This window comes from Thamnophis sirtalis, unplaced genomic scaffold (genome assembly GCF_051295495.1).
Source record: "Thamnophis sirtalis isolate CommonGarterSnake01/CBP01778 unplaced genomic scaffold, rThaSir2_p1.2 scaffold_5, whole genome shotgun sequence".
NCBI classification, from domain to species: domain Eukaryota; kingdom Metazoa; phylum Chordata; class Lepidosauria; order Squamata; family Natricidae; genus Thamnophis; species Thamnophis sirtalis.
The window spans coordinates 107,463,587-107,471,847 of NW_028261385.1; positions in this window are offsets into that span (position 1 = coordinate 107,463,587).

The window sequence follows — 8,261 nt, forward strand, 5'->3', positions numbered from 1 at the left end:
CACAAGAGACAGGAAACCTGGCTAACTAAAGAGGACGAATTAGTACAACTTCCGGGCTTTTAGGGTTGGGCTTCCCCCTGCCGAAAAATTAAAGGATAAGGGGGCGACTCTCTGGTGGACTATGTATTTTCATTAAGCAAGAACTGCAATGGCAGGGAAAGATTACATCTATAATTCACAGCGATATTTTCTTATTCACCCTCTAGCTCTTTGACTCGTTTTTCTTTATTCATGGAATTTCTTATTCCAAATTGCATTGTCAACATTCATTGGCAAATTCTAAATGTAAATTACATTAATTTTGTTTTGTGTTAAATGTCCTGCTAGTGGTTAGCACGGTGATGATTTTGAATGCACAAGAATCCCAACCCGCTGAGAAAGGCTTCAAAGGAAAGTTACCCATCTCTGCTCTAGCCCAGTGGTTCCCAAACTTGGCAACTTTAAGACTTGTGGACTTCAATTCCCAGAGTTCTCCAGCCAGAAGAGCTAGCTGGAGAATTCTAGGAGTTGAAGTCCACAAGTCTTAAAGTTGCCAAGTTTGGGAACCACTGCTCTAGCCTGTTCTGGATCAAGTACTCAAGAGAATCCAGCTGAGAAGTAGAGTTGACCTGCAACTCACCTCATCTTAGTTACTCGCTCTGGATCCTTATCTACTTGACAACTGGATCATGAATAGAGAATTTTTACTGTGAATGCACAATACCAACTGGCTCAAGGGCAAACTGGCAAGGCCACCAAACTTTCTTCTTTCACTTCCTAGGGCCATATTTATTGAGTCTGGAACTACAGGCACTTTCTGGGAAATCATGATCTACTGCTTCCTGCTGACATACACTAAAATTTCCCCTTGAAACAAGTCAGTAATTTATAAATGTATCCACCCACATTATCCCTGAATAGCAAAGCCCCACCTAAAAAAACAAGTAATGAGCTGTTCATGACAGAATTATAATTTTGCCTTCTGCCTGCAGATTCATGTTTTTCATCCACTTTTCATCCACAGTGGGGCAGATTCTTTCCAAAGATTCTATCCCCCAAGTAGAATTTTCACTCCCACCCCCCAAAATAATGAACCATTTAAATAATAATGAGCCAGCAGTGTGCTGCAACTTCTAAAAAAGCCAATGCAATTACAATGGTGAGCAAAGTAAGATCTTATGCTTAGGCGAGACAAACTAAATGCCCAGGTATAGAACAGGTGGTACCTGTTTCCACAGCAGTAGCTGTGAGGGGGGATTTAGGGGTCCTAGCGGACAACCACTTACCGTAAGAGCCAGTAGTGTGCTGCAGCTACCAAAAAAGCAAATGCAGTCCTAGGCTGCATCAACAGAGGGATAGCATCAAGAGCATACACTGCACTGGTATGCTCATACTTGGAATACTGCATCCAGTTCTGTTCACCATGGTACAAAAAACATTCTAGAAAGAGTGCAGAGAAGAACAACAAACACGATTAGAGACCTGGGGGCTCAACTATACAATGAATGGTTAAAGGAATTAGGTATATATATAGCCTAATGAAGAGAAGGACTAGGGTGACATAATAGCTGTCTTCCAATACTTTATTTATTTATTGAATTTATTTGCTGCCCATCTCATTTCAAAGGACACAAATACTTGAAGGGCTGTCACAGAGAAGAGGACAGCAAGTTATTCTCCAAAGCTCCTGAGTGCAGGACAAGAAGCAACGGGGTGGAAGCTCGTTAAAGAGAGATCCAACTAGAACTTTCCTGACAGTGTGAACACTTAACCAATGGAATTGAATTGAATTGATTATATTTCTATGCCGCCCTATTCCCAGAAGGGACTCAGGGTGGCTCACAAACCAAGTCAAGGGGGGGGGGGAGGGGATACAAATAGGAAAAAAAGACAGGGACAAACAATACCACAATTTAAAAACAATCAACAGCCACACCATTCGAGCGGGGACAAGAACTCATCAGCCCCAGGCCTGTCGGAACAGCCAGGTTTTAAGGGCTTTGCGGAAAGCCTGGAGGGTGGTGAGGATCCGAATCTCCACGGGGAGCTCGTTCCAGAGGGCCGGAGCAGCCAGAGAAGGCCCTCCTCCGGGTGGTCGCCAGTCGGCATTGACCAGTAGATGGAATTCAGAGGAGGCCTAATCTGTGGCATCTAATCCGTCTGTTGGAGGTAATTGGCAGCAGGCGGTCTCTCAAGTACCCAGGTCCAATACCATGAAGGGCTTTATAAGTGATGACTAACACCTTGAAGCGTATCCGAAGACCAATAGGCAGCCAGTGCAGCTCGCGGAGGATAGGTGTAACGTGGGTGTACCGCTTGCCACCTTGAACAGCTTGCCACCATGTGGGTGCACCATTATTGGTGGAGTTTTTAAGAAAAGATTGCACAACCATTTGTCTGTGATGATATAAGGGCCTAGAAGACCTCCAAAGTCCCTTCCAGCCCTATGATTCTAAGCTTCTTTGGTGTCCATCCTACAATGTTCTAATTTCTACCTTCAAAGAGAACTTTCACTGCCAATTTTTGGAAGCGACATTGCGGTTATGGTCCACCCCTAACCTAAGAAGTTCTTAAGTTGCCTTTATTATTTGCCTGGTATTCTCGACTTCGTGACCTCTCCCTTGCTTCTCCTCCATTTGCCCTGGATTTACACCTGCTGATTCCATTTTTGCCATTTCCTCACTAGTGATTTATAGCATCTTCCAGTGTCGCCCAGCCACTTGTGGCAATATAAAACCTGTCTATATTACAGTTATATCAGCACCGTGGTACTAAGCCACTATAAATCACAAGTGAGGAAACAGCCTTATGCTCCCATTGACAGGCTGATCTTCTGCAAACGTGCCAATCCCCGAATTCCACTGATTGTGCCAAGTAAGGCTTTATTCTCCCAGGGCATTGATTAGACTTCGGAGCTTCTCCAGCCCAATTCAGTACCTAGATCCTTTTAGTGGTGAATGCTCGGAAGTGAAGCTAAGTGATCTCTTGCTGCAGAAATACCCACCCAAAGCAACAGTGTATGTTCAGCTCTTAAGGTTTATATAAGCTGTGTGAGAATAGCCAAAATTTTCAAAATGGCCTATTGAATACAAAGCAGCAGACCAATTTTACCTGATTCCATTATTACCAGACCAACGTAGGTGGAGCTGTTGGACCTACCAAGGTTTTCCATCTGTTTTGGAGAGCATAGCTAAAGCAAGGTTTGCAATGCCTTTTTTGCATCCAGAGAATTCAGATAGGCCGAAGAGAATCAAGGAATCAATCTGAAGGCCAGCCAGGATGCCTCCTCCCTCCTTCAGAGCCAGCCAAGAGTCCCCCATCTCATTTGCTTGCTTTCAGCCTTCAAGGAGGCTTCCCTTTGTTACTATTACTCAGTACAGAAAACTGGCAGTGAAAACTGCAGGGTAGTGAAGTTGACAAAGTTTTGAGCCTTCTCCCAAGTCTTTCTGGAGGAGGATTGTCTTTGGTGGCTAGATTCCCTTCTCCCCCATCATTGTTCAGCCATTGATTTGATTCAAGGCCAAAGAGCTTTGGCATCTAATTGGAAGAATTAGAATTGGAAGAAGAGTGGAGAAAACGAGCACCCAGATCCAGAGAGAGGCTAACAGTGATGTACAGTTCAAGGCCTTCTTCTTCTTCCATCCCATATGCCCAGGCAGTTTGGCACTCTCTGGGAGCACCCATTTGACAACTCAAGAGTTTCCAAACGCAAAATCATGTCCTTCACATGGACATTTGGAGCAAGTGGGCCAACACCTCTGTTGTTACCTAGATCCACAAGAAAGGAAAGCTATGTGACCAGTAGCTAGCAATAAAGTGATACAGAAGGCCTCTGCTGCCATCCACTGGCTGTCTGTATTTTTGCAGTCCAAATGTATTAGTTGACCCAAGAGATCCTAAAAAATATGAAGCTGCCATCTGAAGGCTTGAATGAAGTGCACATGGTGATTTCCAGAGTCTGCAAGCCAGATTGATGGAAGTAGAGCTACCAGATCAGGACTGCAAACATCTGCATGATCTCTAAGCGGTAGCCAAGAATTAGTTTTTTATATGGATTTTCTGCCCTCTGATAGTCGTCCCGATTTTTGTTGAATGGGAAGGAATGGAAAAATCTGTTTACTCTCAGGTCACTTCCACCATGTAAAGATTCACAAAGGTGGGAATGACTCACATTGTGACCAACATCAATTAATGGTCGCCATTTTTTCTTTCCAAACTCAGGGGACGTGTGGTCTGCAAAAATCTGGTTCACCAGTAGATGGCAATAAAGGGGTATAGAAAACTCTCATAGTCAGTCAGGGTTTTACAATCCAGCCACATTTATGGTAAATTGAGCATTTGCTGGAAGTGAAATGCTTGGCTTCTTCAGGAGGCCCAGGTATGTAATGCCTTTCCTTATAGGCTATGCCACCACAGTCTACTGGACAGAAGTGGATGGGGCTGGACAGGTCCCCACAGAATTTTGGGCTAGGCAGGACGATCCACTCTAGATTACCACAAGCCCTGCATTTCTCCTTCAAATAGGTTTTGTTGGAGGCCTGCCATGGAGTCCATTGTCTGCAAAAGCACTAGAGGGCTTACACAGGGGAGGGGATTGAACAACATTTGGAAATCTCTTTGAACTCCAGCAACTGTTGCCGCTCCACCCTATTTGGGGCTCCAGATGCACTGAGCGAGATACATGCTTTGATCTCCGAAAGCAGTCATTCCATGCCATTATTTTTATTTTCTAGCCGATGGCTGCATAACACAAGGTCTAATGGCAACCATGCAGGTATGAGGTCACTGCAGAGTTGTGTGGAGTGTATGTGTCTCTCTGTGTGTATATATGTGTCTTGGGGGTGGGGAGGAACAGAGAACCAGGCCTGCACTGGTCTTCCTTCCACCCCATCCTTCCATTGCTCATTCATTCATTCGAAGAGCAGCTGTCCCCTCACATCTCTGCTCTGTCACAAAATCGGGTTTCTCCCCATAAGCCGTCTTATTCCAATTGGGTTGCTGTAGAATCAATGAGCAACTAGGTTCTGGAAAGAAATTAGTTCAGCATGCAAAATTCCATGCTCCAGTGAGAGATTCCATTATCCCTGACAGAGGGGGGGAGGGGGAGGGAGGGGGAGGGAGGGAGGGTGGGAGAGAGGGAGGGAGGGAGGGAGGGAGGGAAGGAGGGAGGGAGAGAGAGAGAGAGAGAGAGAGAGAGAGAGAGAGAGAGAGAGAGAGAGAGAGAGAGAGAGAGAGAGAGAGAGAGAGAGAGAGAGAGAGAGAAGCAAAATACCTTTCTGGATGAACAATGACTTGGCTGCCAAAGCCTAATAAAGAGAGGAAAAAAATCTGGATTGTCAGCAGAATGCGAAAAGACCCCCAATTAGGAATTAAATATTGTTGCTAGATGTGCATCCCCAAATATATGTTATCATGTAGTTTAGATAGATAGATAGATAGATAGATAGATAGATAGATAGATAGATAGATAGATAGTATACATACATTCTGTTTATATAAATACAAATACAAATTGTATACAAATACAACATACATACATACATACATACATACATACATACATACATACATATACAAACACACACACACACACGCACACCATATATAAACAGAAACAGAAATCTCCACCTTTAGTCTGATTCCAATCAGTCTGGGATTAACATACAATTAACTATTTGTGTGGCTAACCAATAGTCAAGCAGTATTTCATCCAGTACCTCAGTTGCCAGCTAGCAAAAGTGGAAGGCAGGGCTAACCTTCTCATTCTCTCAATAGCAGAACTTCTCAAAATCCTCCAAGTCCACAACTGGGAAGCAGTTGACTTTCTGGAGGCAGCTTTTTAGTAGCTGTTAATGAACTACAGGTTGTCTGGTTTAGTTTTTTTGCAAGACAACACTGGATTTAAAATCCTAATCATTATTTCTGCATCGTTTCTTTAAGGATGTTTTCTAAAGAGCTTAATCAACTTGTGTTTTAATTCCTTATTCTTAAGAAACTAGTTTTGGCACACAAAACACTAACAGCAAAATTAATTTTTCATGCAGGTTTTCAGTTGAACAGCATGCTTACTATTAATTGCATTCAGACATCCTTTTAAAATGCCCTTGCGCTAGATCCAGAAAAACATCACGCGGCATCTGTTTAAATTTGTAGGTGAGGATGCAGGTTTTTAATATTAATTTTCAGTTATTAAGAGTGGAGTGCAGTAGTTCTCCACAATCATAAAATAGGACCCATCTCAATCCAAACATTAGCACCATCTTAGACCAGACTAGCATTAAAAAACAAAGACTTCCAAGCATCTTATGTTTTTGATAGCTGCAATACTGCAAGAAAGTGTAGGTGACAAAAGGTATTCATCTTTTCTCGGGGTCTGAGTTGCCACTAATAAAAATACAGAAAAATAAATGCCTATACTTGCCTGCATGGAAGAATCTTGCTTAATAGCTTCAGTTTAGAATGTCCTAAATCAGTATTTAAAAGACCTGCACCCTTTATCTTGTTCAGAGCACCACAACATTTGCTAACACCGCAAAGGGCAGACAAGAGGATTTCGGGGATTGAACAAGGCCTATTTCTGTTTTCTGATAGGACTCTCTACCGCCGTCAGTACCACCACTTAAAGCCCCTCCACCTTCCTTTCATCTGCTCCGTTTTTTAACTCCCTCTGCGTCGCCCGTCTTCTCTTCCAGCGATTTGAATCTGGTTACAGTCCTCCAGGTTGGATCGCTTTAAACAAAAACAAAAGAAAAACAACACGGAGGTTCCTGCTTTTTTGGATGAGTGCATACTTTTTTTACACCAGGCGTATCTCTACCTCGAAGGTCAAAATCCGGCATCGCCTTCCAGGAGAACATCAGCTGCGCCAAGGACTATTTTGGGTGCCTAAACTGCTCTTCGACTCCGGGTGGCCGACGACGAGCGCAGCCTCGGAGCTGCTTCCGGCAGATGAGGCACTTCTCTCCTCTCCTCCATGCGGGGGATCCAGCCCCGAGGGTCAGGATCGACGGGGCGACCAGCTGCTGGTCGTTTTCCCCCGAGGAAGAATTGCGTGGTTTTGCAAACGGGGGGGGGGGGGAGGCTGTCCTCGCTTGTGTAGCCTGCCCTCGCTTGGAGTCTCCAGCTCCCGTTAGTTCTCGTAATCGCGGCACGTGCTTTAAGAGATGAAGAATCTCGTTCCGGGCCACTTTACTCAGAAATTAGTCTCACCCACCTTAGTCTGCTTGCAAACTCACGAGGAAGTCCAAGAAATCCGGGAGAGACCCGCGGCGCTTCCCTGCCTCGAGATCTCGCGTCGCCGGGTGCTTTGGGCCTATTGAGTGGAAGAGATCGCGGGCTGGAGGCTACATTGGTTCGAATTCGCGGGTGCTTCTGGAGCGCTTTAGTTTGGTTTACAACCTCCAGGAAGTTCGGCACGTTGGTTCCAGAAATGGCGCCTGCCTCCGGGGAAATGCAAAAGCTACCAAGACCCTTTAGATCTAGCGCTTCATTGAAATCGCGGTCGGGAAGAATATTCTCAGCCCCGCCGCCATCCGAAGCGTCTCGCGGAGGCAAGGAACATTTAAGAAAAATGCTCCAGGCGCCCGCAGGAGACGGACACCCGGCAGGGCACGTGGCGCGCTGCTGCTCGAATGTTGACCTATCAATCGGCACAGAAATTAATCAGCCAGCAACCCAAAGGTTAGACCCCGAAAGAAACTCTCCTCCCAAAGCCTCTTAAGGAATTGGAGCTCGGCGAGGGAGTTTCTCGGCTGCCCTTCCTATCAAGGAGGCTGCGCCACAGAAACAACTTCCCGTGCGGCTGGGCCTCGAATTAATCACGCATTTTTATCCTGGTCATATTTATCTGGATTTAAGCTCCGGTGAGCAGCCTTAAAACTCGCTTTCGTAGTCACGTAAAGGCCAATTAAGATATCTGAGGGGGGGGGGAGCGAAAAGGACGCCGCTGTCAAGAGAAATGGTATCTGGTGTGTCGTATGGGATCATACAAGGCCGCTGGTTGCGAGCGGCCTGTGCAACAGCCGCCGGAACCTCTCAACGTTCCATTTAAGATAATGTTTGCCCGTTGCGTGTGGTAGAGGCAGGCGGCGAGCTGGACAGGGGAGGGGTTTTTTGGGGGGGGGGTCACAAGAGCTCCGCAAGGCAGGTGCAGACAACCTTCTCCCGGGGGCGCCTATGCAGTTTTTCTTTTTTTTCTGGCGGAAGCAGCAGCGGCCACAGAGCGACTTGTACGAAGGGAAGGAAATCGGCACCACCAGGAGATCACGGGCCTACAGCAATCC